Source organism: Anser brachyrhynchus (genome assembly GCF_964034855.1).
Source record: "Anser brachyrhynchus genome assembly, chromosome: 12".
Taxonomy (NCBI): Eukaryota; Metazoa; Chordata; class Aves; order Anseriformes; family Anatidae; genus Anser; species Anser brachyrhynchus.
In genome coordinates this window covers 4,114,457-4,127,169 of record NC_137707.1, presented here as the reverse complement: position 1 = coordinate 4,127,169, position 12,713 = coordinate 4,114,457, and the positions used below count along the sequence as shown (strand labels likewise).

General features: G+C 38.2%; 1 long non-coding RNA gene across 2 annotated transcripts in view; it reads right to left on the bottom strand.

The window, feature by feature from the left end:
* LOC308176548 overlaps window positions 1–12,322 on the bottom strand; it is a 131,310-nt gene extending 118,988 nt beyond the window's left edge. Inside the window, exon 1 of one of the 2 annotated variants that reach the window (XR_013938367.1) lies at window positions 164–12,322. This is a non-coding gene — a long non-coding RNA (uncharacterized lncRNA). The remainder of the gene's footprint in view (window positions 1–163) is intronic. The other variant, XR_013938368.1, reaches the window with a different exon arrangement.
* Between the last annotated feature and the right edge of the window lie 391 nt (window positions 12,323–12,713).

The following is a 12,713-nucleotide window of genomic DNA, read 5'->3' as shown; positions in this document are numbered from 1 at the left end:
AAGGAAACTGCAGGTTGAACTGAAAGTTAGTTGTGTTTCAAAAGCTGTTAAAATCTATGAAAATAATATTTAGCTTTGAGTAGAGTTTGCCACTCCCACACATCAGGCAAATGTGACATTTCTAAATGACATCATTACACCCAAGAAAAAAAAGGAAACCTACTTTTGCACGTATCGTCTTCCTCAACAGATTCGTTGCTTAGTCCTATAACTACTGAAGAGCCCAGCTGCAGGGACTGCTCTGACACCTCTGCATCACCGAGTAACTATGTCACCTCTCCTAGCACCCTCTATGCTGCGGTTTACACATCACAATGGGAAGTGACGGGGACTGACGAGCTAGGCCCAGTCTGTTTTAAAAGGTAACATTGTCGTCTCTTTCCTATAATTGAAAACATGCTGAAGTTTGAATTCTCTCCTTATATAAAACCTGCCTGCCCACACACTTCTATTTCTCTATTTATTTATTTATTTAGGGGGAGGGGTGCCGAGCTTTGAAAGCACACACATTTGAGCAGAGCCTGAGATGTGGGCGTATGTCTCAATTAACTCCTCTTTGAGGTCTCTTAACAGTTCGGTGAGGTTTGTAAAGATGTTGAAAAAGACCTGGTGATTGCATCTGTTTGTAATTACTAGTTGTGGAATGTGAATATGCAGTATGTATTTATTGAATTATGCTCTGAATTTGAATAGTATACTGCTGCTTCCTAATTCACTACTCCAATAGGTGTCTGACAATGGGGCTTTTCATCTCATCCCACTTCTTTAGGATAAAATAAATACACTTGCATTTTATTTTGTTGTTGTTGTTTAAAAGTATCCTGACATTTTGTCATCTAGAGCACATACTTTTAGGAAATATCACTTCAATACCAGTATTGCTTCTTAAAGTTTAAAGGGGGTGCAGGAAGAACCAGCAACAACAGAGATAAAATGACTCAAAAGCAGGTATTAAGAATAATTTTAGTGCTTCATAAAGTGCCCATGGAGGTCACTACAACTTTCTGTGAACTTAAAGGAATTTTGCATTGGGTTCTTATGTGTTTTGCTTTGTTTTATTTTCCACAAAATAAGGCAATCTTTTTCTGCAAATTTTAAGTGATGAAGCTCACTGAAGTCTTTGAAAATGCACCAGCTTCTACCAGAAGCACATGTTGTGTATAATATTTCTACAGAATGACTAAACTCAAGGAAATTGTGTCTATGTGAAGCTTCTTCACCCATGCCACAAAAGAAATTTTATAGTGATCATACTCGTTTATCTATCTATGCGTACGAACACTGCTCAGAAGTCTTAAAGTAGAAAAATTCTTGTCTTATGGCAAACCCTTGGTTCTATTCCATAATAAATATCCTAAATATAGATAAAGGCATATTATCATCTCAGCAGTTATTCACACTAGTTTAAAATGAGCTTCAACAAAGGGCACCTTAGGACACTGTTTAGAGATATTGACAAATCTCCTGATTTAATGCATTACCACATCCCACATGTGAATGTAAAAGTATTATATTTTTGACAATAAAGGAGACATGCAGCCTAATTAAGTTCAATTTAGAAGGGCTGTAGAACAAGCTGGATACACTGGAAATTCTATATTTTATAGTAGTATTGTAACAATTTTTTTAACCATAGTTGAAACTCATTTCCACAGTTCTGACATAACAAAAGAAAACACAAACAGGGCTCCCAAGTATAATTAAATTGGTATTCATCATTCAGCAATAAAACATACTATACCACTGTGAAGCAAAATCTCTTGCAGGGGGGTCTCTGCCCTTTTGTTTCAACCTCCCAAAGGCCAGGACAGTCGAAAGAAAATAAGCAAACATCCCTCCAGAAATAGGAAATAAGAATGCATTTCTGCTAAAGACTGGAAAAACAGAGGCATAGCAATGAAAATACTGAAGTGATTACAAATACTTCAGAGCAATGGTCTGAATTTGGGGACATGGATAAACTCCTTTGCTTTTGAGGAACTAATCTAAATCCTGCTGAAAGACATGCAAAGAACTGTAGTTCTGGGTAGTTGGAGTTTAAGTCCCATATGAGCTATTCCTACCTGCATCACCTAAACTAGAGGACCACAAGCCCACAGTAATCATTACAATATTTCTGCATTATCTATGGGAAAGTTCAATTTACAGAGGTCTCTGCGAGCCAGAAGCACAATGCTCCTTAGCTTCTAGCATCGCTTCCCTTACACCTTTAAATCACTGAAATGAACACAGAATTGTTCCTCCGACAGAATTGTTGCAGGAAACTAAAGCCTAGCGGTCTTAGAGCACAGAAGCAGACACAGCTGAAACGGGGGTTGATTTGTTTTCAAAATCACACTCATCCCCAAAAAGGAGAAAAAAAAATACTGCATTTCTTTGAGCAGAACTGTCATTCCAGGCAAGAGTTCTTACTTAATGGCTCTGTATTGCTGCAGTTCCTTCAACCCTAACACTGAACTTTTGCAGTGCTGGTGACTGTGCTAATAAATGACATGTAAGCAGCATTGTTATCTGCACTGCACCAAGTCTGCATGCATTAGCAAAACAGGAGTTTTAATCATTTATGTAAATGTATGATATAGCACTTTATGGTATATTAGTGAAGTATTGATTGCTGTTTGAAACTTGTGTTTATGCATTTTGTGCTAATGAAATTTGTACCAAAGACCAAATTGGACAGTGATGTCAATATACATATGTATAAACAAGGGTTATTTTGCAATGGTTCAGTCTCCACAATTATTTTAAGTAGTTTTATGGGAATAAAAGCAGTAAGCAGTAAGCTAGTTAAACTATCCTCTAATGACCAATGAAAACAATCCTGATTTTCTGCTTTAAATGCTTGCTTCACAACATAAGTATCAGCCAAGCAGCATTTCCCAAATCTTTTGCATTGTCAAAGTATTTTGGCTCAATATGAATACACAAAGAGTGGCTCCTGAGACACTGGCAAAGGCATCTGTTATGCAGCATGTTGCATCCAAAAGCCACCTGTGTGTTCATAGATAATGTGAGGCATTCACATGTCAAAATGGATCCTTTGTGGGATTTTCTGAAGTTATATCTAAATAAATTTCTCCTGCCAAGCACATTTGATGGGTTTTCCAACCAAATGATAACATGATTTTTCTGAGTCCCTATTAACTCGACTGCCTCGATGCCTGTTTTTCACCTGCCTTTCTGCTTTGATTTGCATCACTGACGTTTTTTCCTTCTGCTTTTATCCAGGCTTTTGTATTTTGCTGACTCTCTTGCTGTTGCACAACCTTTACTTTCCGGCTTTCTCAGGCTCACCTCTGCACTGGACCAGAATTCGGGTGAAGGGGGTTCTCTGCTGTTGCTGCTTTCATTGTATTGGATTTTTGGCACTGCTCAGAAGCCAAAAATAAGATTAAAATAGGCAATTCTCAGACATGGCAGCTGAAATTATGGTCACTTTTCACCAGATTTATTAACAGTATTAGAAGAGTTATAAGAATAAAGCCTCCCAAAATCTTGCTGTCAGAACAGAATTCAGTACCTATCCTTAGGTCCCAAACAAAACAATAATAACACTAGTAAAAATGTCCAAGACCTGGGTAGAACAGGGAGAAAGAATTATAATGTAATGCTGAGGGCAATGCAGTTTCTTTGCCTTACAAAAATGTTTCAAATTTTGAAAATGTTTAGAATCTTGGATACAACAAAAGGGAGGCAAGGCAGGTTGCTTTGGTATGTGAATATGCTTAAAAATTAAGCACACACAAAAAAAGCTTTGTGTTCTGTGAACACAGTAACCTCTTGTCCTCACAATGAGAGGAATCCTGGCTGATTAAGTTGGCAAAGAAGTGCCCTGATAGCTGCCTTTTTTCCTTCTGTAGTAGGGTTAATATACTAATGAAATTCCACCTGAGGTCTGAGACAGCCTTCCCGTCAAGACTAGTAAATATATTCCCACAAAATGTTTTTGGTTCATGAGCAGCACATTTCTTCCACTACAAAATTCCTAGCAAATGTGGGTAACAACGCTATCAGAGACAAGAAGGTGAGTGAGGATAGAGAAACTCAGGTCTGCCTTGCAAATGTAAGCTCCGCATCCTTTCTAACAAGGACTTCAGGGCTTTCTGTAAAGGTTTTTGCATTCTATAAAAATACCACAGCGATTTAATGAATTTTGAGTCATATTCTGGGTGCAGATGTTGGACTACCACCATTAAAGACTGAAATCCTGTTTCCTTGCTAACGAGGTGCAGCTTTGTGTCAAAGCTCATCCCTACTGCCAGCCAGCATGCCCCAGTTCAGTGTAAAGGGCAATTTCCAACCAGAGCCATTTGGTTTCTGTGCTGACACTATTAAAAATGATGCCAATGGCAATAACACTTTTCATACAGTGGACACCTGTATGCTTGGAATAGGGTAGAGAACATCAGCTCATTTCATTTTGGCTTGCAAACGGCTGCAGGTGGCAAAGCTATTTGCTTGCTTACAGCAAAGAACAGACTTCAAGCAAGAAGCAAAAGGCACTATTACCTCTCAGCCCTCTTCTGTCCTTTCCGTATATGCTCATTTAGAATTTAGTAAGATCCATGTGTAAAATGAAATATGTTCCTCAGGAAAAAAAAAGAATCCAGAGTGACTTTATACAATTCTGTGAAAGTTCTCAAGCCACAGAAATCAGGGATCACTCATCATCAGGCATCATGTGGCATGACTACCATTTGTCACAGCACACTTATCAAAGGCACTCCTCTAGGTTTCACAGAGCAACCTTTACGTAAGCAGGAATGCTCCACAGTGGAAACAAATGAAACAAACGCTAAAAGCATGGACAGGATCTGAGTTCTGGTTTAGACTCAGATGTGAGTACACAAAGATCACTTAAAACTCATTCTGTGATGGATTTGTTTGCTTATCAGGTTGCATTATATATATATATATTTATTATTATTATTATTATTTTTTAATAAACTCAGGGGAACCCTTTGTAAGGCAGGTAGGAGGGAATGGATGTAGCTGGATTCAGACGGGCAGCTAAACACGCTTTGGGGGTTTTAAGGTTGGTAGGCAGATTGGCAGTGCAGCTTGGAACCTGTCGTTCATGGTACGAATACAAAGAGCAGATAATCAGGCCCCAGATAGAGAGGGAACACGTTTCTGGAGCTATGGCGAACTGGGTTCGCAACAACTCAGAAACTCATTGAATGAACTAAAACCAAGCAGGAACCAACCTGCTTGTACACTATGGACAAAGAAGGCAGCCTATTTTCCCTCCATTTTTTAAAAAGAGGCAAACTACATTTAACTACATATGAGTTTGAGAAAACAGTAATTTGTGAAGCACTTTCTGATCTTCAGAAGAGAAAAACTATTTCCAAGGGAGGAACAAAAAACAGCAAATGAAATTGAGTGGTAGGAATAAAAACATTACAAAATATCACTGTACAGTTATTTTCTATGAATGGTCTAGTACAATATTCAAAACACGGTTTGTGAAAATCAGAATGCTTTTCTCAGCCCAGGTCATTTCACCTCAGCCAACGTTTTTGCAGCCACAACCAGATAGGCCTTTTAGTTTATGACGTATGGAGCAGAACAAGACAAGCAGGCAGAATGCAACAGAAACTCATTTTTGTCAATAAAGGAAACAACTATGAACTGCAGCAAGATTTCCAGTAGGACAAACACAGCTTTATCTACCAACACTGACCTAGCCCTGCCAGTGAATTCCCGATGGTCAAAGAATATTTGCTCTCCACTGTACTTGCAGGAGCTGCACATGAAGGAGAAAGGTTTGGGAGAGGTCTCTGCAATAAGACCTGGGAAAGCAAAAGAAAGCAAAAAGGAGACAGAGCAAAATCAGCATGCTTCATCTTCACTCTGGTGGGCAAAGCTGTAGCTATAAAGGAAGATTCAAGGATGTAAAAGGACAGTGGCAGATGTAGAAGTGAAGCATATGATGAAGGATTCACCACGGTACTGTCACTCAGAAAAGACATAGGTATCTGCATCTACCAGAGCACTAAAGCAGGATGCAAAGCCACCTACCAGCCCTAAACCAACAACTCCTTTTTTTTTTTAAACAGGAGGCATTTTTAGTTTCATTTCTGTCATATAATGAAGCTACATTTTCCTAGAAATATGCCTGTAATCAATAGAAAAATAAATCATTCTACAGAAGCAGACATGAAATATGAAAAAACATTTTTATTCCTATTATTATGTAATCTTATTTAATTATGTTTTAAGAATGACTTTTCTCCTGCTTCATACAATGCAGAACTCTACTGTTTATCTTGTTATATCTAAATTAGCAGCATCCCCAAGCAGGTGTTACATTTGGAAGACAACATACAGTAAGCAATTAGAGAATTGTATGTAAATACATAATTTGTTTGAGGAAAAGAAAGCTCTTTGGTATGATTAAGCATCATTTAAAAATTTCATGTTAAAAAAAGGTAAACAACTACCAAATGGGATGATGCAGAGTTTGAAAATGTGCTTCCCTGAAGGATCAGCCCAAGGAGCACACTGTGTTTCTCTGTATAGCCAGTCAGAGTTCTGGTCTGACTATGCTGTAGCATTTTCTAATCTTCATACCCAAGAGACTCTGGTTTTTGAGAAATCAATGAATTAGAACAAGATTGCTTGTCTACTTGCTCCTTACTAAGCATGCATGCATGTGGTGCATGCACACACTCTTGGTGTACTCCAACTAGCTCAGGATGAAGGAGGCTGTGACGGGAGGTGTGAGCAAACAGGAAAAGTACAAGTAAAGGCAGAAGGACATGAAAGCTTTGGCTGAAAGGCCACAGATGTTAAAACTGAGACCAAATATAGAAATATTTTTTCCACATAGATGTTACCTATAGTTTTGCCCTCTCACACGATTAAAAAAAAAAAAAAAAAGAACTTCATAATACCCAGAGGGGGTAGAGAGGCATAGCCTTTCAGGCAGCTGCAAACATCTAATACCCACTCACAGATTTCTATCTTAGCTCATAGATTCACTGTTAAACTTGGCAGGAAATTTGTGAAGGACTTTGGAAAACTCCTGCACTCCACAGCACACTTGTAAGGAGAATTATCCTTATTTTACTACTGGATAAACCACTGGAAAAGATCATTCTCTCTGCCTAACTTTAGGTATCCCCTGTTTTCCAGATGAAGGAAGACATCCACCCTGATGGACCTCTCCTGTCAAATGAGCACTTTTTAACATGATGCACAATGAAAAAGGAGTGATTTTTATTCATAATTCTGCCACTAGGTATTGTAACTTCACAAGCTGTGTGGAGACTTACCACTTAAATTAGATCCTTGAGGCCCCAAATGGTTCTAATGGTTTACAATTAATCCTACACCAAATGAGTAGTAAAAGCAGTTTTATTTTTTCCATCCCAGTGTTTATTAGCATTATCCATTAAGCACACCGGTGTACTTGTACAAATCATCTTAATAGCAGAACTAGAGACTTCCATCAGGGCTGAGGTTTCCTTCTCAAGTCAGAAACCTGTCATTCTAGTGATTATCCTAACCTGCTATCCTAGTGATTGCTACAGCTAGCAATCATGACCACAGCATAACCATAATAAAGTATGACTACAGTGTGACCATAACCAGCAGTGTGCCCATAGCGCCAGAAGGTAGATTTGCATTAAAAGACTGCCCCCCAGCCAATACAACCTGCTCAATCTAGGAGAAGATTCTCCAAGTCAGCTTTATTTATTTTCAGGGCACGTGAAATACTGATTTTTTCCTCTGTTTACCTGCTTAAGATATGCTTGCCTCTCTGAAATGACAGAGAATTGCTCAAGTCCAAGAAATTAAGTTTTCCTAGTGGAAAAGCATGAGATATGGTGTCAGATCAATTTAAAATATGTCATTTCAGGATTTAAAGTTAAATATTTGTTTGTTTCCTTACAGTCTATCAGGCACAGGGAATTAGTTGGGGTGGTTGTATTCTACTGCAGCTGAAGTGCCTTTGGTATCTGACCTCGTTCATTTGACCTTACCTTGGGTGTCTTTACCATACCGCACTTTGCAATGCAAATATATCCTGACTTGATTACATAGAAGCTGTTCTGCAAAGATATTCACTGACCCCACTAACAACAGGAACTGCATTTCTTTGCTGAGGGCAAAAATAAACCCATGAGTATTTCTTTAGACACCTCACAAGGAAATAAAAGCAATTCTTGAGTAATTTAGGAGCAAATCAGTATACTTCTAAGAATCTCAGAGATTCACACCTTCTCTCATACATCCATCACATCAAACTGGTTTCTACTAGTAAGCTACAGCAGTGCTTTGAAGAGTATGTAGTGATGTCATGTTGTCTGATATTGCTAATTCAGTATTTAAACTTGCCACACAAATGGGCACTGGAAACTGTCATATTCATGTTTGTCAGGAAGTGTGGGAGATGCAAGACTAAAGAACTGGCAACTCTGAACTTTGGCTGAAAAAGTTACTCTCTCCTTTTACTTTGGAGCCCTGATTTTGCCTCTCCTTCAGAGATTACAGTGTTGCACATGATGAATAGCATACAGCAAATTAATATTTAAGAATTCAGCACCAAGACGTAATTACTCAGCTAGCACAGGCTCACATTATTGATGCTTGGCTCCTTAAGAGATTTTTTTGGAGTGCCTATAAACTAAATTAAGACATTTAAAACATTATAGTATTACACATCATTACTTTTCCTGATCTGCATATTTTAGCAATTGTTTATGTTATGTAGCATGAAAAGCTGTTTCTTGCAAGTTATTTCTGAGAAAAGCTTGGACTTGATTATCTATCTGTAAGTTCTGATAAGGGAGAAAATATCCTCCATGTTGTGGCAAAGGTTTGTAGGCAAATGTAAAAAGTACCTCCTTAGTGGCCTCTAAAAATCTATACTGAATCACAAACCTCCAAAGTTCTAATTTTCCTGTGACCAGTGCCCACACTCCACATCTCTTCAACTCTTTGGAAAACATCAGAGAAAAATCCATAGGATTTATTTTATACACCAAACTACAGGACAATGTGGTGATTCAGGACTTTCCTGAATCAGTGCATCATTGATTCAGTCAAAGACTGATCTGTCAGATTGCACCATCTGAGGGGGTCCAGCGTTAATCTTGCTAGGACCCGAATGGAAGGAACCGTTACCATCCAGGAAACTTCAGGTGCTCCAGAAAACTGTACTCTGCAGCTCAGTAGTACAGTCTAGCATAAGACACCACGCTCATTTTCTACTTAATTTTTAAAGACATCGAAGTACAAGTAAGGGTTTGAGGACTTGGGAAAGCAAGAATGGAGTCTTGTTAGACGGGAAGTAGCTACAACTTATTCAGTAGACTGGGTTCAGCACAAATAATAAGGGCTATGGTTAAATATTGTTGCTTCTCTGGCAGTAAGAAACATTTTCTAACAAGGAAACCCATCACTGTAGAAAAATGAACTTTCCTAAGAGCCATACCTAGATTTTGTCTCCCCTCCTCCTCCCTCTCAAAGATCTAAAGAGCATCACAAATTCCAAGTCCTTCCAATCCAAGGAGATTTGTCCTGGCTTTCTTCACCCAAAACTTCTAGAACTGTTCTAGAATACTTCTTATAAGGTGAAGTGAAAAAAACAACCCAGAAGAGATGTTGGGGAGAAGTTCTATGGAAAGAACCTCAAGAGTTCATCTAATCCAAGCTCCCACTCCAAGCAGGGTTGGCTCGGGAGTTGTATAAGGTTGCAAAGGTACTTGTCCATTCAAATTTTGAAAATGTCCAAGACAGAAATTCCACAAACTCTTCCGGCCCTTGCCCCAGTGTTTAAACAAGTGGTTCACATGTGAAGAGTTTTTTCCTCCTATCCCATTGGAAGTTTTCATGTTAAAATTTGTAACTGTTGTGTCTTGCCTTTTTGTTGTACCCTTCTGAGAAGAATCTGACTCTTGACTTATTTCTAATCCTCTTTTATGTATTGGAAAGCTGTAATTAGAGCTCCCTCAATCTTGTCTTTTCAAGGCTAAACAAATCCTGTTCTTCTGCCCTCTGCTTATATGTCATATGCTCCAGCTCCCTTCTGAATTATGTGCTACTCAGAATGGATTTGGTGCCCCAGTTAATAAAGGTTTTTTGGAAACATACTTTACTTGCATGCATGGCTGCTTGTATGTAATGCAATAAATGTATCAGGAGTTTAAACAGAAGGATATAATGGCTCTGAAAATATCAGGGGCTAAAGTGAAGAAATGGGAAAATTGTGTCAGATACATAGGAGATGTCTATGAAAAACTGGCAATGTACAAGAGATTAATACAATTTTTTGCAGAAGGCCACTGACAACTAGAACAATGTTTGGATTTCCCTGCACAGATCATTGTATGTTGAACCAAAACCACAGACACTGGTCATAGTTGAATGAGAGAATCAGGATCCTGAGGGCCTTATGTGGAATGGTCTTGGGTTAAAGCCAGGTAGAGTTGGAATCACATTTGGATTGATGCCACAGGGCAAGAGGACTATACAAAAATAATTACACCAACAATATTTTGCACTGTTAAGCAACAAAGGCACGATTTTGAGTGTATAATTTCTATTCCCTTGTAATCTATCCAAATGGCATCTCATTCTTCACAGAAAGGGCTTGGAGAAGGGCCTGACAAATTGTCATCTTTGTGCTGTACCTACATATGTTCCACAGCATACAGGGGTATAATCTTAAATTAATGCATTTTATAACTCGAGCAAAACTCATCTCGTTCTGTGGTGTAGAACTGAATAGCTGCACTTGGCAGGCATTTGTGAGCATTTAAGACCTCTTTATAGGCAAAATAACAAGACTCATCAATCCCATATTGTGCTCTTTGCAAAAAACAAAACACAAAAAATTCTGAAATTGGAAATAACATTTGTGAAGTAATCTTGCATTAAACAAAAAGCTTTAATTGATCTTGTTAAATTTTATTTGAATAAACGTGCAACCAATAATTCAGTAGAACTCTCTCCATCAGCTATCAGTCCTCAGACTATCAGCTTGCCAAGTGCTGGTCTATTCTATATTGAAAGTTTCTATGTCATGATAGTTTCATAATTACATGTTATGACCAGGGGAAAAACTAATAATAATAAAAGACACCTACACTTGACACTAGTGCCCAATGATATGGCAAAAATGTGTACATCTGTTTTGTGTTAAAGTTTTGCTTGAGACAAAACACAAGTTTGCTGGGGAAAGGTGGAGGAGCTGCAGGACAGTCTGATATATAATAATGGAGCCATCTACTGGAAAGCTGCTGCTGTGAGCACCTCATCTCTGCCTCACTCACCTGCTGTCAGCCTCCTAAAAATTAATCCTCCAACATTTACATCTGGCTCTTCTTTGCTGTCCTTCCTTGTGCTACAAGGTACAGGGGAATACTAAATATACGTTGTTGATTGCCACCTATCTAGTGCAGAAAACAGTAAGGGATCCCTGTGCTCGAGGTGAGTTTACACAGAAATAATGTTGCATGTCTTTTGTGAACTGGTAGTTTACTTTTGTATATGTCCTGCTGCTGGCCACACTCCAGTTATGGTTGAGAAAAGGAAGTCAAAGCAGGAGAAATTTGTTGCGTTTCAAGATTGTTGCTTGTTTCTACAGGGGAATGGAAAAGTTTATCTTGCTTTTACAATGCACTAAAACTTCTTTTATGATGGTTTGATTCAACAGTGTTGAGAATCATTCTTCCTGCTTTGTTGTAAGAAATATTGAGTAATATCAGCTCCTACTGAGGTAGGTTTTTCTTCTTTATTCTTCCTTTCTTTCTGCCTTTTTTTTCCTCTGAGTTTCTCCTCCTTTTCTTTTTGAAAACAATCTGTTTCTCTACCCAGGCAAACCACTTGTCTGGATAGACATGTTACCTTTTCCCCAGCAACTATTACATTTCCTGAAGTAATTTTAAACTGTCTTAAGAGTTGTGATCAGCCACCATTTTAAAGGCAGCCAGACTTGCATTTGCATCTATCATAATCAAGGTGCTTTCAAAGTGAAACAGCACTCCTAAAATGAAGCTGATTGCCTTTCCTGTCCTGCAAAATGACTTGGATAGACAGTAACTGAACAAATACTCTCTAATCTGTTTTGATAATATTTTAAAGTTCATATTTAAGTTCAAGCTTACTGTTACATTGGTGCTTCCATGCAAGAAGCCTTCATCCGATGGAGAGGTATAGCTGAAGAGGCCAAGTGATGCTGCAGTGAATCAGTGTAAACAGGCAATATGTAATGTTGCACAAGGACTCTGTTCTTCGGTAACTGAGGAAACAGCAAAGCTGTAATTTAAACACAAATTCAGTTCCATGTAGATCATCAAATTTTAATTAAATATAATTTTATTAAATATTCTATATCATAAATACATATAATAATGTTAACTACTACATTTAATATTAAATGCTAATATTTTAAAAGAATTTTATGGTACACAATGAGCCTTTTTCCTGCTCGACCTAAGCTCTTGTAGACTATAAGGGCAGCTGAGCCAGAATAAGGGCAATGAACTGAAGGGTTTGGATCAATACAAACAGAAAAACTATGGACTTTTCTATAGCTGCAACATAAATAATTATGTTCACTAAGAAGCTGCTCGTTGGATCCCCTACCAGTCACATCTCCACTTTACCAGTCAAGGACTCCTACTTCACAAACCCAAAAGCCAACTTGCAAACTGGCAAATTATATTTATGAGAATTGTACATACAGATTGCCTGGCAGC